We start from the raw sequence: 23,660 nt of genomic DNA, 5'->3' as shown, positions 1-23,660 counted from the left end.
TTTCATTGCATTTCAATGTCTTCCTGGCTTTCTACGTTCTCCCCATGAAATCGATTTTTTATCATAATACAAAACTTTTTCTTTATTTCATTCATTTTTAATTTAGACAGGTCGTATTTTATCCTTCGGTTCTGATTTCGAATTTTTATTTTTAATCCCGTGCAGTTTAAATTTAATTCTGGTTGTTACTAAGTAACGATCGGATACTACATCAATTTCTTGCCTTACTTTAACATCCAAGAGTGCGCTCCTAAAATTCCCCTTTGATCGTAATATGAACAATTTGGTTTGTGGATTTTACATCAGGTGATATCCAGGTCATTTTGTGTATGTCTTTACGCTTAAATAAACAGCTTCCCTCCTATCGCAAAATGCTACCAGCGGGTCACTATTCTAATTTCTTAAACCACATGCTTTGTATCCGACTGCTCTCTCATCTTCATTTTTTTTCTTTGGCTAACTTTAGCATTCGTCACCCATAAGAATAACCATGTCATGTTTCGCTACTTGTTCCACACATTTCTGTAACTTATCATAAAAATTCTTCTCTTTAAAATCCTTCTCATTTAAGACTTAAGCGCATGGAAAAACTCATGTTAGATGCTTACTGCTCATCAGACTTGTAACACACACACATTATATATATTATTGAAATTAGGATTTACTCGGGCTATATACATTTATAAGATTAAAATTTAACTGACTAGAACCCGAGGAAGTATAACAAAAACTTTTAATAAATCACGACTAGTTTCATCGGTATTCCGACTTCTTCAGGTGAGTAAGAAATAACATAAGATATAAAAAAAACAAGGTAAAAAACATGGACTTTCCAGCTTAATAAAAAGAAGCAGAATAGTAACAGTCATATTTGAATAGGTGACCGCGTGCTACCGTTCGCATGAGTAGAATGTGTGACAGCTAATTTTAGAGCGCCAGTATTGGATTACTGCGCTATGGGAATCAGGCAAATTGTAGCTTAGATTGTTGTTCAAGTGTGAAGGGTCCGGAACTATTTCTTTTGATTAGAAAGAAGAATTCGATAATTCTTCTTTCAAATTCATCCTTGCATATATATAAATTAGTAGTGCGTTCCCAGTCAACTTGATGTGGCTGTTCTTCAAGGTTAGAGCTTGCCGAGAAGAGGACATGACTGGAAAGGGCGCTCGCTCGTGTTCTACTGTAGGAGATGTCACGTCTATTTTCCTCAAGACGAAGTGAAACAGATTTATCTGTCTGGCCAAAATAAGGTCGACCACAGTCGCACAAAACTTTATAAACACTAGGAAAATGCAGTTGGTTGTGTTTTGGTTTTGGTCGACTCAGAAAAGAACGAAGTTTTGGCAGGGTAGTATAGTCGGTCTTTATGTTGACGTTTAGTGATGCTACGAGACGAATATCCATTATTTAAGGTGTTTTTCAGGAAGTTAAGCTCTGTTTGAAGGTCTTCTTCTGTGGAAGTGAGACATCTTGCTCGATGGGCGAGGGTGGAGATGATGCCAAGTTTCTGAGGATGGAAGTGATGAGAAGAGCCCAATATTTATCAGTGTGGGTGGTCTTTCAAAAAATTGAAAATTTAAGACAGTCAGACTGTTGATCTTTAAATCCAAAAAGGGGAGAATGCCGTTAATCTCTAGTTCTGATGCGAATTTAATGTTCTGAAGTTGATTATTTAAATGGTTTAGGAAGTTTTGAGGTTCCTCTAAACCATGTTCCCAGATAAGGAAGACATCATCAATGTAGCATAACCACAGTTTAGGTTTTAAAGTAGCTGAAGAAATAGCTCTCTCTTCAAAATTTTCTAAAAAAATGTTAGCTAACAGTGGAGATAGAGGGCTGCCCATAGCTAACCTGCTAGTTTGTTTATATGTTTTATCTTCATAGCAGAAATATCCGGAATTGATGCAGTGAGTTAGAAGAGCAAACATTTTTTTAGAAACCTTGTCCTTAAGAAGAGTCAGAACTTCATCTGTAGGTACATTCGTAAAAAGAGACACGATGTCAAACCTCACCATTCTGTCAGAGTCTATAAGATTCAAATTTTGTATTTTTGAGATGAAATCTTTAGAGTTTTTGATGAAGGAGGAGGAATTGCCAACTAGATGTTTTAGAGAAGCTGCAAGATATTTAGACAGATTGTACGTAGGTGAGTCAATACCTTCCACAATAGGTCTTAAAGGAGTGTCAGCTTTGTGGAGCTTAGGCAGGCCGTACAACCGAGGAATGAGGGGATGGAGAGAGAGCGGAGAGATAGTCTTGTGTGTCTAGGAAGTTCAGAAGTCTCTCTCTCTCTCTCTCTCTCTCGGCTTCTGTCTGGTTTTCTGAGAACCAACACTCAAAACGGCTCTCACATAACCAACCTAATTAAGCATTAACAAAAGACAAACATAAGTGCTTCTGAGCAGAGCTTGTGTCTTTCAAGTAGTGCATACCAAGGCAACTCTGATTCCCTTGGTGATGTTCTCATAAAGCCTCTGGTAATTTTTTGGAATTTTGTAACTCTATTTTCATATTTGACTATAAACTCTCGCTGAGTTCTCCAATCTAGTATCGTATTTGTGCTAAGGTGAAGAAGCCTTTGGGTTCTATACTTTAGTATATAATATCAATAATATTAATATTAATATTATTGATATTAATATTAGTTAATTATGAAAATAATTGTGGTATACGTATTGATATTAACATACGTTAGTATATTAATATCAATATGTATACTACAATTATTTTCATAATTATCAAACAATTCAATTAGAATTTCAAATTTTACACTCTCTCATTGTCATATCACTATAAAACACGACGAAATCATTTGTAACATCAAAGTGATAAAGTGATAAACTGTAATTAAATCTTTCTAAATAAGCACAATGATGCAGTACGTAAAAACTAAACACGGTTTTACTAAGTAATGTAAGTTTAAAATGGAAGAATCTGTGTTCATTGAAATCAGCTGAGGTTACATTTAAATCTGAGAATAATGTCACAAATGGCTTCGATATCATAATTATTCACCAGCCTATGACTTTGTTTGAACTTTGTGTTGATTCAGATTATCATGACACTACGGATCGTTCTATACCCTCTGTCCAAAATGAAACCGAACTTTTCGAAAATAGAAGAAACTAGTGGCGCCATCTGTTGTGTCGTTTTGTCGAAAGCGGCAACCTTCATTGGTGTTGTGTCAACTGTTCATTACATTTGTTTCATTAGAATGAAACAAAACACACTGCCGTCAAGAGTGGCAGTGTGTTTTGACGAACCGTCGATCGTCACGATATTCATGCCGTACGCGACGGATTCTCGCTATCAATCGCTTCAAAACGTCGAGATAAAACTTACCATTGACTGTTTGGCCAGGCGGAACGAATTCTTTATGCATAGTGCTCTTGGAATCGTAGAAACAAATCAGGATTATCTTTACTTTGGACTTCTCCGAGCGACTTTTTTTCGGATGTCCCTCTTCTGGTGTCCCACTCAGCACTGTGGCGCTTTGTTTCAGGCTCATACTCAAAACACCACGCCTCATCACCAGTAACGATCGTTTCAAGGAAGTTTGAGTCCTTATGAGCGGTTTTAACGAGGTCCTTGCAGTGTTCAATTCGATACAATTTTTGGTCGTCGTTCAACTTGTGGGGAACAAATCGCGAATTCAATTTACGAAGGCCCAAACTCTCGGTCAAAATGGTGTGTATAGTTGATTTTGGAATCGCCAATTCATCTTCAATCAATCTCACGGACGATTTCGGGTTTTCTTTGATGAAATCACGCACTTTTTGGATGTTAACTTTGCTCAGTCCAGTTTTTGGACGGCCGGGCTTTTCGTCGTCCTCAAGCGTCTCACGACCACTTTGAAATCGCTTAAACCGCTCGTAAACTTGCGTACGGGATAAACATTCATCACCGTATGCTTTTTGAAGCATTTGATGCGTTTCGGTAAACCTTTCACCAATTTTAACACAAAATTCAATCGCGGCCCTCTGTTTGATACTCATTTTCCGACCGTTCGTCAAAACACACTATCCCTCTTGGCACTATAACTCGGTTTCTAATGAAACAAATGTCATAAACAGTTGACACAACACTAATGAAGGTTGCCGCAAAAAATACAACAAAAAGATACAACAGGTAGCGTCACTAGTTTCTTCTATTTTCGAAAAGTTCGGTTTCTTTTTGGACAGCGGGTGTATTACTTCTTTCCCTTGGACTAGTATCTTCTTCGAAGCCTCCAGTGCCAATTTGAGTTCTGTTCAATGCTTTCAATCCGCAAAGCGAGTTTAATATCCTACGTTCTGCAAGAGATTTCTACGCGTGAAGAAACTTGACGGACATGTGGTTTCTGAAGTCATTTTTTGTTGGAACTTAAATCACAAAAGGGACTCTGTACAATACATCTCTACTTGTTTGGTCTACGTCCACCTATCAGAAGAGCTTTGCACAACTGCAGTAGAGTCATCTGGTGGTCTGTTTGAATGACATCCTTTTGATCGCACCTCGTGAGTATAATGTATAATGTACAGTGTAAAAGGGTAGTGCAGTAAGTTAATTATATTTTGCAAATAAACCCATGATAATATTTGCTTCGTTTTCTCCTCTAAAATCTTCCTTGTCCACGTGATAACGAAGATGATGACGTCAGTGCTGATGAACCTTTAGATCCTGATGATATCAACGAAGAATATGCCTGTAAACTGGAGAACGCAGGGGGGTTTAATGGCTCGTTTTTAAATTTATGTCATGCTATTATAACTTAATAGCATGACACTTTAAAAAGAAGTAAGTGCATTCGAATTATTAAAAGACTGTTATATTATATATTGTAATATATGCTAAGACATCTGCATTCACACTTAATATCACAGACGTAAAGAACTCACCTTTCAAACTTGAGATTGAATTTTTTATTTCTTGGGAAAGAAGAAAAGTTGATCGAAGAGAATTCTGACCATACCGTTCAAGAAGGGTTATTTCAGTGTACCTACGCAAGCCGCCATCAGCAGAAGTTATGAAAAATAGAGAAGTTAGAAGAAACGATAAACAATAGGAGAGAATTTCAATTTCGTTTACTATTACTGAATTTATAAAACATTAAAGTAAACCAAAGAGATTAAAGACGGAAAAAACTTATGATGCAAAATATATTCAAATGATAATAAATAAAGTTTATAACTAGGAGTATTTTAAAACATAGTCCAAAATATTATGGAATTGACCCTCAACGTAAAACATCAATCCCTGACATTCTACCACATTAAATATTGAAAACAAATACAAATACAGTAACAGTTTAGATATCCAAGTGCCCATGAGCGCTTATTAATAAAATAGTAATAGTTAAATACTATTTCGTTATTATTTTATAGCATGCATAACATGTGAAAAAGTCACGAACGGATTGCTCGAGTCAATAAGTTGTAAAATGGATATTTGATTACAATGAAACAATTTATTTCAATGCAGCTGCTTTTGCATAATTATTAATATAAGTTTAGAGAACGACAGTTTATCGCACTCATTTGTAACTAACAAAATATTGTGTCTCTGAATTGCGAGGATTTTACTGAGCGATTTGCCTCTCTTGTGAGATCAAAAAACTCGAGTTTTTCTTGGAGGCAAAATCCTGACATTCGCCCGAATCTGAGCAGATGACAGGAGGAGCAAGACGGAGTGGACGCATGTTTTACATTGCATAGACATATGGGAGCAATACAAGAAATTCAGACACATTGATTCTTTACAAACATTATGTTTACTAACTGCACATTATTATAAATGATTATGTTAGGGAGCCTGTGTAGCTCAGTAGAAGTAGCGTTTGCACTCTACGACGCTTGCCCGCACGAAGGAAGACTTGTAAGTTCAATTCTAGTCGCCAACTCGAGGAACGTTTTCTAAGCCTTTTTTTCGACCAGTTTCCGAGTTAGTCGATCTCTGGTACGGGCAAGCGAGTTTTTTCTCCTGGAAACTCGGGTTTTTCGTCGCGTAAACTCAAGAAAATCGGCCTTCGAACCCACACTATTTTCAGGCATTAAAATAATGTGTTAGGTTTAGGAAGCACGAAATGGCGGCGCTTGTTAGCCGCCTTCTTCACTGCATACCGATTAATTAGTGATAGCCTTGGGCCAGCTATCTCTGATTGGTTACCAGTGGAGACTGAACTGCCCACTCAGTCTCCAAAGGTTTATCAAATCTGATGTTGAATAAAACACGTTATTTAATGAACAACAATTTTTTTCTATTTAATTCTATTAAGAAATGTAACTAAGAAGCTCGAGCCTTCTTATCGTTCCTATTTGTTCGTATAATAATTTAGGAATAATGTCATTATCAGCCACGTCAAATATTCCATGTATAAAGCTCCTAATTAGAAAACATAGTAGCATTATAATTTAAATGCTGAGTAAGAATTTGCAGTTGATTATTCAATGGTTTCCATCAAGAGTAAACGTTTAGGCTATAGTTTGTTTTGTTTTCTTGTTTTAAGTAAGTGACTTATAAAGAGAGGTGATACAGTATATGCCTCAGTATATATGGATGGATTTTAAAGACAAGAAAGATTTCCTTGAAAAACAAAGAATCGAAATTTCAGCCAAGGAGCATAATAGTATATATTTTGCAATAAGTCTAAAGACATAACAGACCGATTTAGGAAATGCAAATTAACTTTGCTCACCGAGAATAAACGATTTAAACGAACCATGATTGGAAAGAAATTAACCAAACAGTTTTTTCGTTTTTAGATATATCTCAATATTATCTTGTAATTGAATATCTGTAACTTGAATTAGGAGATTCAGCCTTTGCAGATTTGCGCCGTTGAAGAAATACAAGACTAAATGTAAAGATAATAAAATTTATTACTAAAATTCTGAATCATCGGCGTAATTGACCTAACATTAATCCAGCAAATCAGAAATGTATTTACGTCTTAAGATCGAAATGAATACATTAAAAATATACGAAAAAAAAGTATCGTTAACATGGATACGCAGACTACTAGATTTATTATTAGAGTAAGATCGACAGACGAATTTATTAAATAACTTCTAAAATTGGAATGTAACACAAATATAACATGTAACATAAGGTTCTATTAACAGTTTTTTGAGATCTTTTCTAGCACTTTAGGAATCTCCAAACCGAAAAAATGCTATTGGAATTCCATAAAACAGTTTATAATGGCATAAATAAAGGAATGTACACAGCAGTCGTTTTTCTTGATATATCTGAAGCGTGCGACTGTGTTCATCATGACCCACTACTACTGAAAATGTCTAGATAAGCATTAGAGGAGTTATTAAAGACTGGTTCTAATCCTATACCAATATACCAGCTACGACACATTCAATAGCACAACAAAAATAATAAAATAAGGTGTTCTGCAGAGTTCGGTGCGATGATCCATCCAATGTTTAATATATGTTAATGATCTGCGTAAATACAAACTTTTTTGTCTGAATGATATCGTTAGCTGATGATATGGCATTAGAATACACCGAAACGACCCTTGAGGAGCTAGAAAATCAGATTCAAATCATTATTGTTTAGCAATAATGGTCCTAAAATGAATGCCGATAAAACGAGATCTATGTACTTCACATTAACAGATAAGCTAGATCATAATATAGCCATAAAATCGCATGAAATGTAAAGATATCCACAATTGTAACTGTAGCTTATCAAAAAAACAAAATCAGTCAAATATTTGGGTCTCCACATCGATAGCAATCCGAAATGGAACTCCCACATCACATTTTAACAAATAAGTTAAAGTTCGTAATTAACAGAATATATTATGTTAAAAAATTTGTAAATGCAGCATTCTTAAGATGCTTGTATTATTCCTGGGTAAATTCCTCACTGCAATGTGGTATCACCTGCTGGGGTGAAGATTATCACAACAATCTGCTTCCTTTGATACGAATACAAAATAGAATAATTAGATATGCCGGCCTGGTTGACCGAGAGGTTAACGTATCTACTCTCCAGCCAAAAGGCTACGAGTTCGAATCCCGCCGTGGGCATGGATGTTTGTGATTGTCTGTGGAAATACTAGTGGTGGTGGTGGACAGTAGATGGTGTTGGTGTAGATGGGGCGGTTCGCTGTAGTTGATGACCGAGAGTTGTAGAGTAGGTGCCCACCCTCGACGAATCTTTTGATTCCTTGAAGGTGTCACGTAATAGTAACAATAGTAGTGATATAGCCATTAGTTACTTCACACATTCAACCAACAATCTGTTTGGCATCCATAATATTTTGCGATTATTACAGAAAATTCTATCTTTATTGTTGTTTATTATATGTAAGAAAGAACGTCTTAAAAATTTCGGAACATAATGTAGACTCTTGTTTACACTGTGGCTGGAACTTGTCAGTCAGTAGTACCCAAGGCAACAAAGAACTTTTTCATCAATCCTTCGAACATCTAGCAACAAGCAGCTGCAAGAAACTCCCAAATGAAATAAACTCAATAACCTCAGAATATGCTTTCAGAAAAATATTGAGAGACTACGTCTTGCGACTAAATTATGTTGACCTTTATTTTAAACGTATATTATAAGAGATCACTATAACTTACATATCACGTCCAATTATGATTCTCATGTATTACGACAAGTACACTTGGTCGTCGACTTACGGCCGTCCGCACTTACGACCACAAAAAAAAAAAAAATGAATGAATAAATTAATAATAAATCAGGCAGCTGCGCGTACGATAACTATGGGATACGATAGTCATCGTACGATAATCCGTATACGATAACTATCTCTCACATACACTCAGTCGCTTTCAAGCATCTGTTGCGTGTGGTCTATTAATTAAAATTCTACTGAAATACTACCCATAAAATGTCTAGTAAAAGGAAAATGCCTTCATCTAATCTACAGATACGCCAGCTAAGAAGTCAAGGAAAACTATTGGTTTAGAGTGTAAAATGAAAGTTATCCAGAAGTATGAATGCGGAAAGAAAGTGAATACGATAGCACGTGACTTGAAGTTATCACATTCCACGGTATCGACGATACTTAAGGACAAAGAAAGAATTCCGGAAGCTGTGAAAGGTTCCGCACCTATGAAGTCTACAATTTTAACCAAACAACGACAATGAAATGGAGAAATTGTTGTTTATGTGGATGGAAGATTTAACAGAAAAATTCATCCATGAGCCTTTGCACAGTACAAGCGAAGGCTAGAAGTCTGTTTCAGAGTTTAAAATCACGCACCGGAGACAATTACACGGAAGATTTTCAGGCTAGTACTAGATGGTTTAAGCGTTTTAAAAAAAAGATTTGCTTTGCATAATGTACGTGTCACAGGAGAAACAGGAGGTGCAGACGAAGATGAAGCCCAAAAATTCGTTGATAGTTTCGACTCTTTAATCAAAGAAGAAGGTTATCACCGGAACAAATATTTAACGTAGATGAAACCGGCTTGCAATGGAAACGCATGCCTAATCGTACGTACATACACCAAGAAGCAAAACGGATGCCAGGATTCAAAGCTTTAAAGGATCGGTTGACTTTGTTCCTTGGTGGGAATGCCGCGGGTTTTAAGCTGAAGAAGCCTTTTCTCATTTATCGTTCAGAAAACGCTCGTGCATTTAAGCACATCAACAAGACCACACTTCCCATTTACTACCGTTCAAACCCTAAAGCTTGGATGACTCAAGAACTGTTCGAAGACTGTTTCATGAACTGCTTTATTCCCCAGGCTTGTGAATTTGGTGCAGAGAGAGGTTTCCCTTTCAAGATTTTATTGATTATGGACAATGCCCCTGCCCACCCTCCTTATCTAGATGACCTTCAGCATGATGTTAGAGTGGTTTTTATGCCACCAACACAACCGCTCTCATTCAACCCATGGATCAGGGTGCTATTTCAGCGTTCAAGGCGCATTACCTCAGAACGACATTCGCACAAGCCATCGAAGCGATAGATTCTGATGCTGATTTATCTTTGCGAGACTTTTGGAAGCAGTACAACATTCTTCAGTGTATCAAGAATGTTTCGACCGCATGGAAATGTGTAACAAAGAATTGTATGTCAGGAATTTGGAAAAAGGTGTCTAAAATGTTATGCGAATACATTTGAAGGATTTGAAAAAGGAGAGGAACTGGAAGTGATTACAGAAAAAATGGTTAAACTTGCAAAAAATCTTAAATTAGAATGTGAAATAGAAGACGTAGAGGAGTTGCTAGACTGTGAAATAAAAGAACTTTCGGATGAAGAGTTGATTGAATTGGAAGCACAGAGAGTGTCAGAAGAAAAAGCGAGAGAGGAAGAAGAGAAAGAAGAAGAGGAGCCAGAAAAGAAATTCACTGCAAAGAGTTTATCAGATTCTTTTTCGCAGCTGAATAAAGCTCTCTCCAGTTTCGAAGCAATGGACCCTAATGTCGAACGATTCACAAAAGTTAAACGTATCATTCAAGATGATGTGCGTTGTAATCGTGAGATATATGAAGAAAAAACATTTCATTTGTATTAATTTTTACATTAATTTTAGATTGTATTTTTGTGTTTATTTACAGTACAGTACGTACAGTATTATTTTTCACATTATGTACAATATACATAATTATAAATTTAAACGATTATAAAAATAAATTATAAAGACGATAAAAAGAGTAGAAAGGTTAAAGAATACTGTTAATAAATATATGGCCGACATACGACCAGATCGACTTACGACCTGTCAGCCAGAACGGAAGTCGGTCGTAAGTCGATGACCAAGTGTATATACCATACGTGGACCATCATAGATGCAGACACTGGAGTTTTCAGTGACCGAATCGCGCAAATTTAATTTTCTAGTAACCAATATGGCTACTGCTCTTACACACACACACACACACACACACACACACACACACACACACACACACACACACACACACACACACACACACACACACACACACACACACACACACACACACACACACACACACACACACACACACACACACACACACAAATAAATAAAATAAAATATTGTAAAAACTCACTAATTTATTTTAAACATTTATACAGACTATGAAAAGTATCTAATAATGTATTTACCCTATGTATTTTATTTTTATTTAGTATTTACCTTATATGTTCCTTATATATATAAGGAACATATTGTCATTTGTTTATAAGAAGCGATTAGCCTAAAATAAATGCAAAACCAACAGAAAATGTTTAAAGTATACTTGAGTATATTTATCAACATTATGTATATGTGAGGAGAATCATAAACATCGTCATTGTAAAAAAAAAATTGTACTTTCAGGATTTCACCTTAACTATAAAACGCATGGCGGATGTGACAGAGAAGCTTCTAACGATGGAAAAAACCCAACGATGTTAGGAAATATGGTACAGAATAAGAACAGTCCGATGTACAAATAGTCCATCAGAACTTCACTAAGTGTGCAGGAGTTTGAGATAAGAAGTAGAACACTAGGTAAAGAGCTGCATTTTTTGTTCCCAGGAAAGAACTTTAAACATATGTTTAGAGTTCTTTGAATAAACAGCGCAGGGTGTAAGGAACATCCTTAGAGGTGAATAGTGTAATGGAAGTTCTTGATATAGAGAGTGATCGATCATTCTGCATCAGTCTCTCATCTGGTGGATGACTGTAGTTATTTCGGCTCACATAAGCGCGAGTGCAATATTCCCTGTGAAATTTGCATGCAGGGATGGTAAAGAACTGGAGCTAATTTCCCTCATATGGACATGAACTTTTGTTTTCAGTACTTGGATTGATGGATGGATGAACACCAACGAATGCGAAACCATTTTGAATAATACAATGTTTTACAGACTGGAGCAGTTTAACGGAACCAAATCATTCTACATGACGATGCATCTCATACTGCAGGAACTATGTCAACATGCTTTAATGAACTGGTCCTAATTTCCACCGAACAAACCAACTTTAGACGTCTGGGATGAGTTCAAAAATTTTCCATCATTTGATGAAGTAAGATGGAAATTTACTTCATCAAATATTTCCTTCATCATTTGATGAAGTAAGACCAGCTGGTCCACTGACGTCTTATTGAAGGAAGAATATCTCACTCGTATTATCATACACAGGAGGTGAGTATCCCTAGTAAAGTAGAAGTGTGTCAAATATCTATTTCAGGTGAGTATTGTGTTTTTCATTTACATATTCGACGAAACACGAAATGGAGGAGTATCAGCTGTAATAAGAACGTCCTTTTATGAGCCATTACCAACATCGTGTCTTCCGACATTACAATCGCGTGAAGAGAGAGATGATCTTGATGACTTTTTTCCCCAATTCCAATATCAGACTATTTACTACTCCAGTTCTTGGTCTGTTTCAGTTGCAAATATTATTGTTGTTGGAATAAAGACTTTTATTTTTTGGTGCATTCAAAAGTTCTGCTCAATATTCAAGCTATAATTGTTCCAATAAACGTAAGAAGGTAATCTGACAAATAAAAAGAAAGAAAAGAAAGAGCATATCGCAAGTCACTTAGCAAAAACCTCCAGTCTCATTCACTGCATGCACTGAAACCTTATAACATTTTAAAACAACGATTAATGAATTTGAATCAGACTCTGAATTAGCTAAATACAAGAAACTCACCACTTCTACAAACGGCACTTCAGAAGACTGCAATTTCTTCTTTCTCTCTTCAAGATGTCAGCGCCCAAATTAGTAACGTTACCTAAAGACAAAGATAACCTGCGGGCATCATTTTCTTTTAGCTCCTGCATAGATGACTTTGGCAAATCACCTACAATTATGACAGTTATTACAATACTCATCAAGCCTAAGGGTGTGACTATGACCTTACTCAAAGAATATATCGGAAGAATCATGAAGAAGCTATATATCGAAACAGTGTGTTCGTTTCTCTCTTCTTGCATTTAAGAGATGAACTCCTGAACTTTAATTTCTCAAGTATGCACTGCACTATACTTATTATACATTCAACCCACAGACGGGTAAGAAATCCATATTGAGTCAGTTCGAAAAAAAAAAAAAAAGGAGATAAATGTCTACCGTCGACATAACCATATTTGCTCTTAACTTACTTCTCTCTAAAGAAATATACATAGTAAACATTATTCTGGCACATTAGTTCTGCGTGTGATCTTCGAAACTTAAAAATAGATGGGTGACGTCACCCATCTATTTTTAAACATATGAACATGGAAAGGTTTGAAGAACTCGAGCTGGTACCTTTTATGTTTATCGTGGCATTTGAGAAAATTATGGTGATCTGAGAAAATCTGAGAATGTTATGGTGTCCTTTCATTTTGGTAATTGGGCAGAAGGTTTTCTTTCTGGTCGTTCAGTGTGTGTGTGTGTGTGTGTGTGTGTGTGTGTGTGTGTGTGTGTGTGTGTGTGTGTGTGTGTGTGTGTGTGTGTGTGTGTGTGTGTGTGTGTGTGTGTCATAGTAATCGTGTTCTCTCATCAAATTTTTTCACCAATGAAAGTGCTTCTCTTGGCTCTGTTATATTTTCTCCTTTTCCTCTTAATCTACAGAAACGAACGTCACTGACTGATCTCAAGTTCTGTTTCTAGTTTTGCTGATGACCATTCATCTCCATTCCTCTTAGTCGCACGACAAATGTAGTACTCAAATATCGCAAGCTCCAAGATCATCAACAATAAATATCCTTAACACTAATCACCATTCTGCAACAGGACAATAATAACTAAGTTACTTTCAATGCTTCTAAAATATCATTTTACATATCTTTGTCTTTTTTTGATTATAAAAAATATAAATACATAAATGTAGTAATATTCTCACCACATGGCATTTTTAGACTTCAAAAATTGGTGTTCTACTCCTTGTTCAGCACGTTACTTTTGCGAAAACCTGAAACCTATCCAGTTACTAACACACACACACACACACACACACACACACACACACACACACACACACACACACACACACACACACACACACACACACACACACACACACACACACACACACACACACACACACACACACACACACACACACACACACACACACACACACACACACACACACACACACACACACACACACACACACACACACACACACACACACACACACACACACACACACACACACACAAAGCTTCCTCTGCGTTCTAGTCAGTACAAGAGCTCTGATTGTTCATGTCTAAAGGCAACATATCGCGATGTTCCCTTATTTGTACAGCGATGCGCCGCTGATAATCGCTCTCAAACTAAATGGATGCGGCGTCGAACTCTCTAAGGGCAAAGATGTTTGTGATCATTTTCATACATTATATGTACATATACTCATGTACACCCTCCCAATATGGAGAGGGTCACAATGAGAAAAGCACACATAACAGTCCCGGCAAATGGAAGAGAACTTAGCACCGCAGTGAGGAAGAACCAGCTTAGATATCATCATTTAAGAACAATGTGCTTTTCCCCATAAACTGATATATATATATATATATATATATATATATATTCCCCTGTTTCTAACAAAAAAGGCCTATCCGAGGTTTCTCAGTTACAAACGTAAAAGAAACACTTAAGAAAACAATCCTGTATTATAATCGTTTAACTAACAACAAAGAAAGAACAAAAATGGGACGAAAGTTCAGTGACAACCTACATCACTTCTATAGTCAGTAAAAGATTGCTATCCACATTCACGCTTACGCAGGTCATGTTGAAATTTTATTTTAGGCAAAGGGGAAGCAAAATTGCAAGATTTTTATAGTATCAAAATGTATTTGATTGATGTTGTCGCATGTACGATGTGACTTACATGCGATAACATTAATGTGTATGCAAATTATAATTACTTTGTAATTACTCTGGCAATTGTAAAGCAGTAAACGTCTGTTCCTTAAACAGTTTGTTCAATGACCAACAGTTAAACCGTAATTGAAAAGTTGTATGTCGTGTTGTGTGATCCGTAATAGATTAGTGAATTACAGCCATTGGAAAAACTTGTCTTAACCACCGCAAAGAAGATTCCACTCTTTGTTTGAAACAAAATGATGATCGCTGTTTTGAATTGGGAACAAGCTCAAACAGCAACTAGTTCCAGCATCCGGAAAACTTACAGAAGCCAAAGTAATCACCACGAATAACAGTATCAACTAAAACTATTCAATGTTTTAGACTAAAATATTCCTTTACATGTATGCATAAAACTTACAAGTGCGATATAAAGATTCATTCTGAAATAGGGGATTTCAATGCATCTGAAGGCTCATAGAGATTGGTTGCTTACCTTGCAAGTGGAACAGATTCCTATTCTATTAGTATTGGACTGTAAGATCAAACAATAGTAAATCAATAAAGTAAACAATAATAAATAGCAATATATCCTAACGGAGCTGTTTTCCACAAATTGTTCATCACTTCTGCATGCTCAGTGAGTTACCAAGTAGCTCAGTACAATCAGCAAGTCCTGAAAATGTCATGTGATCTGACCATCAGATTAAACGACTTGGTGAGTTTTCCTTGATTGTATTTTCTAGCCATGTCAATATCACTTGCGCCAAAATATTTCATTTCAAAAATGAAATAATCTGACATTCCATGATGCTGTAGAGTATACTTATGTTCTATATTTCCAATATAATTTTTTGCCCTTTGTTGGACCCAGAAGCCTACTAAATCCCAAAGCTAAGATAGCAAAGCTCTATGTAGTCCCAGATCGATTTCTGAAAAACCAACAGGAACTTCCAAACCTCACCCATCAAATATGAACTATTGTGCATCAGAGAGAGACAGGATTAACCCTGGGAAAATTCCTCCCTTGTTCATGTGGCGAGAATTTATAGTTTCGTGAAAATTTCCAGAACAGCTGTTAGTTCAAAGTTCCAATTTATTGATGTTGCCTGTAAGAGCATTCTGAACAGAGCAGCTTTTATGTAACCCAACATAAAGATTATGTTTCAAAAAGACATAACCTTTCAAAAAGAATGTAGACTCTTAGAAACAGAAAAAAAACCCTATGAAATGAGAAAGAGAATTCACTCAACATGTATCGTGTTATTCTCTGATGATTAACCTTATTTCGTTTTCTTATGTGTTCTTATTTCGATAAAGTAGCTAAACACATATAAAAAACTACATCATCTACTATTTACCTTGCTGGCGATTTCCAATTCTTGAAAGGTAGAATGATTTTCCTTCCCATCAACTGACTTCAACCACGTTTCAAAGCAATCTTAATACCGTTTATCCTGCAGCACACGTTTCAACCTAGAGCGAAAGTTTTTCCTTTATTATGATTCATAGTTTTTATTGATTTATTATTAGGATTTATTAATTTAAGTGACGAAACATATTCCTTTCGGATACTCTTGCATTTTGACCTTAGCTCAGAGGATCATAGGTGATATAATACACGACGATGTTCAAAACTTTATTTATTTCAGACAGGCTGCTTGTTTGTTTCGACCAAGGTGTTGTAGTTTATTTTCTAATTGGCTTTCTCGTAGTAAATCAGGTTAGTGGATTTTACTCAGGATTTTTTTTTGTTGTTTTAGATATCCTTATTTATGATACAGAAAAATTATATTTTTATATACTACAAGTGTGATAATTTATTCATCCATTGATCGTAGTGTCTGACGAGGCTAGTATGCCAGATTTACGTACGCTGATATGTACTTAATTGTCTGGTAATAATAAAATATCTTGTAATATTTTACAATTATTTTTCTGGTAATAATAAAATATTTTTAAAAAAATACAAAAATTGTCTGTAATTGTTGACAATTGACATTTATGTCTTTAGGGGTGATGCAAGATGCTTTTCATATTCCCGCTATATGTTGTGGTTAGAGTGAGGGTAAAATTTATGAGCAGTTTGTTCGCCCTGAATGGGCATGGAGATAACGATGCATCGCTAAAGGAGGCTAATATAGCTTTTGGTCTTCTATGTTTGAATATGTCCTTTGCCTCGTATGCTGCAGCTTTCTGAACCAAATCGTTGGGATGTGTAGGAAAAACGGGATGCTAAGGATTGTAGGAAAGAGAAAATATAGGGAATATTTGTTATCTCTATGAAGTTGATTGTTTCTAACATACCATGGGACGTTTAGAATCATTCTCAAGCACTTCTGCACTCGTTGTATCTTGATAATGTTGGTATTAGAGGTGTGGCTCTAAGCTGGAGAGGCATAGGCGATTATAGGACGAATCGTCATCTGGCATAGCTGCAATTTGATTCTGTTGCTGAGCTTGCTATTTCTATTAATTAGCAGATAGATCTGAGCTATGGCTTTAGATGCCATTGCGCACGTAGACTTGATGTGTTGGTTGAAAGAGAGCCTTTTGTCGAGAATCACACTCAGGTAATTTGTTTTCGTCTGCCAGGGAATTTTAGTATTGAATAGTAACACATCTCCTGCAGGAGACATTGACCTTTTTGAGAAAAGAACGCCTGAGCTTTTCTGGAGGTTGACTTCCCATCTCCATTTGGAAAACCAACCCTCCAGCTTCAGAAGATTTTCTTGAAGCTTTCTGGTAACGAAATGGGGTCGGAGATATCTGGTTAGTATTGCTGTATCGTCCGCATACAGGGCCAAAATGGAAGACATCGGATTGTGCGGGATGTCCGACATGTATATAGAAAACAGCAATGGAGCCAGTAGGGATCCCTGCAGCACTCCAGCAAAGATATGGCGCGCTGGGACGATGTAGAACCGTTGATTTTTACTTGCATTGATCTATTCTGAAGATATGAATGGATTAGAAGAACCATTTTTAGTGAGGTACCAGCTGAGATAAGTTTGTGTAGTAGTCCAAAATGCAAGATTTTCTCAAATGGATAAGTCTAGGAAAACAGCTCCTGTGTACTGGCGCCAGTTATAGCTGGTGGTGGTGATGTATTCCACAATTCTGTGGATTTGTTGGGTAGTACTATGGTGTTTCAGAAAACCAAACTGTTCTTTAGGGCGGATGTTTAGGTCATTTACTGAGGTTTGGAGTCGTAAGAGGATGACCTTCTCCGCAACCTTACCCAGGTTGGAGATAAGACTGATTGGACGATAATTTTGCGGTAGGTGTGGAGGTCCTTGCCTTGCTTGTGTATAGGGATTGCATCAGCCAATCAGCCAGTTTCCAGGTGGAAAGAAAATAGTGAAATCTTAAGATTGCATTTATTATACTGGTCAGGTGCACTACAGCTTTCCGAGGCAGCAGCTTGATCACCCTGTTTGAGATGCCGTCTGGTCCAGGTGCTTTATTGTTCTTAAGTTTTTTAATAATATCATATAATTGAACAGGTGATGTGGGTGCAATATAGTAAGCGCTGGTATCTGGGAGATTTAAAGCGTGTCTGACCTGTCTGTGGATTTTGTACAAGTGATTGAAATGTAAGTTGTTATAAGAGGGTTTGCACTGCTCCTCGAGATTCTTTAGTTATAGCTTCTGCCTCATCTACATCTGTGTGAACTAAGCCCTCATTTGAGATTATGGGGAGAGGGAACTGTTTCTTATTTCTGATGTTCCTCAGTAATCCCCCAGATAGAGTGATCAATAGGTGAGATAGAGGATAACTTTTTATCCCAAACTTGGTTTTCTATGAGTTTTATGTGCATCTCTTATTGCCCCATTTATCCTGTTTGAGCTGTTTTTTCTTGTAGTGCACGCGTGTTACGGAATCTTTTCCTAGCTCTGTTTTTGTCTCTGATCAAGTTCATGATGTCTTCAGGTAAACGATCTGGCTTGTCTGTAATTATTTTGTAATGATAAAATATTTTATTAAAATAATATTTATCATTGAAATGGGTGAATAATTTACTATAATTAAAAAATTTTAGGTGAATATTTTTTAAAAATAATATTAATAGTTAAAATGGAGGATATTATGTTTACAGCCGTATTTCATTGATAAATATAAAAAAAACATTCAAAAACTTAAAAGTGGTCTTATCAGAATATAATGGGCATCGATAACAATATCACTATGAAACACAATTAAGACATTATTATTGAACCATAAAAGTTATAAAATCAAAGTGATAAACTGCGATCACATCATTGTAAATAAGCACCAGGATTCAGTACTTTAAAATTAAGCACGGTTTTAATAAGTAATGCAAGTTTAAAATGTAAGAATCTGTGTTCATTAAAATCAGCTGAGGTTACATTTAAATCTGAAATGAATGTTACAAATGGCTTCGATATCATAATTATTCACCAGCCTATTTATTATAAATGTACTGTTATAATATCATTAATCACATTGTTTAAACTTTGTATTTCTTCAGATTATCATGAAATTAATGATCGCCCTATTACTTTTTCTCCCTGGACTGGCAGGTAAATTTTATATTCGCACTTCCAAACTACAGTTATATAATAAATTTTTTGATGAACTGTGAAATCAATGAAATCATTAATGTCTTACAAAATTCAGGATTTCTTTCAGGATCTGTAACGGGATCTACACAAAATAGGCACGCTATTCAGAAAGGCGAGAGTCAGGTAAAGGAGGCTGAACAACGAGAATCTTCACTGGAAAAGAGGCACTCAAAAAATCATGCTGAAGCCATTGCTGATAGTGAAACAGCCGCAAAAGATTATCACAAGGATAAACTCAAAGCAGATGATGATAGTAAGCCAAAGAATAAAAAATTCATACGAGAAGCTGAAAGCAACAAAGAGATGCCCCCAGATAAGGCGATGAAAACAAGAGAGAAGCGATTTAGGCATTTAGGCAAACATGGAAAAAAGTCATGGTTTGGAAGGCATGGGTGCAGGGGTCCTTGTCAGGATGGGATACCTACAGTGAATGTCAAGTAAGTGTGTCAATACCGTTTTTCTATCTATCTATCTAACTGTTTTATCAGAACAGAATGTCCTGCATTTTCAAAACCAACGTTACAAAAGCTTTCAGTATCACCGTCCTCCCTTTAAAAATTTACGAAGTCCTTCGGTTGAAAAGACCTGGTTTCGAATCTCGTTTAGAACGAGAAGAACCAGTATCAGTTAGCCAGTCTCCTACGGAGATAGAAGGGTTTTTTCCTCACTGCAAAATCGGATTTTTCGTCCCTCAGAACAGCAAACTGGTCAGTAGAACACACGTTACTTACAAATAAAATACTTAAAGGAATAGGGTTAACCACCTTATCATCGCATTACAGGTTAGGAAATCCAAGGATACTTGGAAGGCCATGGGCGCTTAAATGTCTGTTAGAGCTACTGATAGAATAGAATAGCCACCCCCCCCCGTTCCCCGAAGTAAAGGCAGTTCGAGAAAATGTTCTAATAATATTTCATTCCAACATGAATAATTATAAAGGTATTGTTTTTTAACATTTGCTTTATAATAAATTAAAAACATGCAAATAATTTTTAGTTATTATATTTTAGTTATATGAATCCATTTTGAAATGTAAATTTTAAATAAACAGAAGTTTAACGTGACGAAAGTAATTTAGTGCAGAATTCCGAACCGTGATTCGACCTATTTGAATTTTAACTTTTTGAAGGAAATGTTTCGAATTCTAATCGATTGAAATGCCGTTAACAGATGAGGCCCCTTACGAACGTCAGTCGATGCTTGCCAAGAGACATATAATTTCTTTTAAACTTCCTCTAGATTTCTTAGCTGTTAAAAACAGTTTGTAACAAAAACAAATGAGTTTGTAAAACAGTTTGTATCATCTAAAGGATAGACATAAGGATGACATCGCTAACCTTGTTTAAGATTTACTTTGATGTAGTGATGACGTGTAGGAAAGCTTCTTGTGGAGAAATTGAAATTGAGATTGAAAACCGAGGTGAAGATGACACTGACTTTATGATAAGGACTGTGGTCGATGTTTACAGAATGGGAGGTCGGAAAGTATTTACCAAAGCAAAATATTTCATCGTTGGTGGAGAAGGCAGAGATTTAGACCTTCCAGTTGGTAGAGTCAAGGCAATAGATCACTTCAGATACCTTATCTACCAACTGTCCTGACACTTAGCAATTTACAACTGATACCAGCAGGCAAACTTTAATATCGGGTATGTCCACCTTTGACTTTGATTACCTCCTGCACCTTTTGAGAGGGGCTTTCCATCAATGGGAGGCAGACATCAGGTGAAATTTATCTCCATTTCTCTATCAAAGAAGCACTGAGTTCAGCGACAGATCGACGACGTGCTGCTCTGGATCTCGATCGCGACTCGAATTCGTCCCACAGGTGTTTCATGGAGTTGAAGTCAGGATTCTGCGCAGGCCAGGGCAGTCGTTTATCATCCATCTCCTCATACTATTCCATGGCAGGTGCAGCTTTGTGGCATGGAGCATTATCGTCTTGATAGTAACACGGATCCGTTCCATAAAAACTCCACATGGTTGGCAGCACCTGATTATCCAAAATATCAAGGTACTGAGCTACTTTCATGGAACCACGGACAGCGACATTAGACTGGAAACAGATGAACCTTGATTAATGGTTCCAGAGTATCAGTTTTCACTGGTCAATTATCCAGTTCACATTTTCTTTGCACCAGGCCAGATAGCTGCCATGTTCAGCTTTTGTGCCGCTGCTCTTCCATGGAAACCCAGTAAATGAAGTTCTTTTTATACAGTATTAGAGTGCTCACCATCGTGTGACTGGCGCTCTGGAACTCATCACGGATGGTCTATGCCGACTATAACCAGTTTTTACGTGCCACCCATTTTAACGCCCTTATGTCTCTGTCAGACATTTTCGACGGCTCCCTGGGTATTTTCCTTCACTAGTGACGCCAGAACGTCTCGGTTTGTTAATCAACCAACCATTGAATTTGGATGCTCCATACGTGCCATTGCCGCTCAAATGGAGCATCCAAATTCAACGGTTGGCGATAAAATATTGCTTCTTACTGTACCTGTTATTAACATACCTTGAATGTTCCATAATCTCAAATAACACAAGTGCCCGGATTGGTAGATAGTGCACTTTGGATCTATTAATAATAAGTCAGAAACATGTGAGAAAGATGTAGATGATCGTGTACGAAGGTCCTTAATGCCATTAAACAACTGAATGATGCGTTAAGGAGTCGAGTGACAGTACAGTGTGTTCTGGTGAATGAGAGAGATAGAATGAGAGACGGATGGCTTACCACAAAGTACACATACCGGTCATTGAAATGCAAAGTACATTGTCAAGTTCTTCACACGTGTTCTGTGCAACTATGTAATAAACGGTACTGGTCAGTAACCGTCAAGAGTGTTGATCACAGTGGGAAAAACAAAGGATGTTTCGGAGATCGATAAAGGGCTACTTCTGTAAGCCCTTGGCCGGAGCCATGATTTCGAAAACAGTAGAGCTGCCTGGGTTTCTCAAAAGACAACATACGAGTATATCCCGGGTGTTTAATCAGGTTAACAAAAAACATAATTTAAGTGAATGTAATTGACACAATAAGAATTCTTCTTATAATGATGAAGCGATGTGAATAACAATTGAATTATATTCAATACATCTAAATTATAATTATTTTAAAATACTAATTATGCGTATTTCCTTGAACAGTGTTGTAGATATGAAAAACACATTGACAACGAATTTAGAAGAGGCTTGAAAGGCCTGTGAAAGTAAAATTCCTGTTCATAAAATCGTAATGGTATACTTTATTTTTTTAGTCGCACTCTTTTAATTGAGATTACATCGGTATTATCCATTTTGTACTCAATGACTGATAATTACGTTAATGTTTTTTTCTTTGTACCACTTTTATTTAGGCTATGAAACGCTACATAACACTTAGAAAAACAACTGAATGTACTCTATCCGAAAAAGAAAATCTGTGGTATCACTTATAGATAAAAAAGTACCAAATCTGTGGGGATGGATTGAAAGTAAAATTTGGTAAGTTCTGAAATAGAACGTGAAAATTTTCAAAACTGTAGTGTCCGTAGATCAGTCTTTGCATCTATATTATTTAGTGAATTTGATAGCATCGCTTATGATTTCTTGTAAACATATCTCTTCCCAGACATATACAACATTTTTAACTACATATTAGAGTGTACAAGGCACATAGTAGTATACCAAGAGAAACCAGTGTGGTATTGACGACACAATTGAAATATATCAACAGGAGACAGCTTGCCATTTTTCAAAAGATTGCACGCAAATGATTAAGAGTTCTACTATTTAAATCAGTCAATTTCGAAAGTAACCGATATTTAAAATAAAAAACGAAATAAAAAAAACTGAAAAGATTCAAAACATCAAGCGCTTTTGTCTTTGGACATATTCTTTTTACAGTATAAATTATTTCATTATCGTAATGAGGTTTTGAATAATATTTGAAGACGATTTCTATCCCAATCTATAATCCAAAAAAATGAGGTGTGTTAAGAGATTACATGGCGGCGTGACACACTTCCTGAAGGTTCTGAATCGAACTGGCAGTGTTTGTGCACTCCTTAGTAGACCTTTGAGTAAATACACATCGACGTCATGCTAATATTTTGGCGTCGAGTTGTACTTATAATACTTGCACGTTCCATTGCAAAAAGCAAGACGTCTGTACAACATTTGCAAAAAATGAAAGAAATACAAAATTGAAGCTTTGTTTTGGATTTCTTATTACACTTTTATCGGGGGTTTGAACGCCAAACGGTAGCGAGAAAACAGGCCTAAACTTCGACCATTCCGTAGCAAGTTGCAACCAAAAAAGGAAATAGTGATATTT

The 23,660-nt window shown here is 36.4% G+C and overlaps 1 long non-coding RNA gene across 15 annotated transcripts in view; it reads right to left on the bottom strand.

Annotated features, from left to right (window-relative positions):
* The window catches only part of LOC150096118 (uncharacterized), a 75,966-nt gene that overhangs the window by 16,304 nt on the left and 36,002 nt on the right, over window positions 1-23,660 (bottom strand). For 11 of the 15 annotated variants that reach the window (XR_016549896.1, XR_016549897.1, XR_016549891.1 and 8 more), the window contains 2 exons: window positions 16,115-16,229; window positions 4,878-4,978 (listed from right to left, as the gene is read on the bottom strand). This is a non-coding gene — a long non-coding RNA (uncharacterized LOC150096118). Of the gene's footprint in view, window positions 1-4,877; window positions 4,996-6,343; window positions 8,441-12,605; window positions 12,688-16,114; window positions 16,230-23,660 lie in introns of those variants that run through there. The other 4 variants (XR_016549892.1, XR_016549893.1, XR_016549895.1 and 1 more) reach the window with 4 other exon arrangements.

Source organism: Typopeltis vanoorti, chromosome 19 (assembly GCF_054136105.1).
Source record: "Typopeltis vanoorti isolate ZY-2024b chromosome 19, IOZ_Tvanoo_1.0, whole genome shotgun sequence".
Taxonomy (NCBI): domain Eukaryota; kingdom Metazoa; phylum Arthropoda; class Arachnida; order Uropygi; family Thelyphonidae; genus Typopeltis; species Typopeltis vanoorti.
The sequence above is the reverse complement of the archived record's forward strand: the minus strand, read 5'-3'. Positions and strand labels throughout refer to the sequence as shown.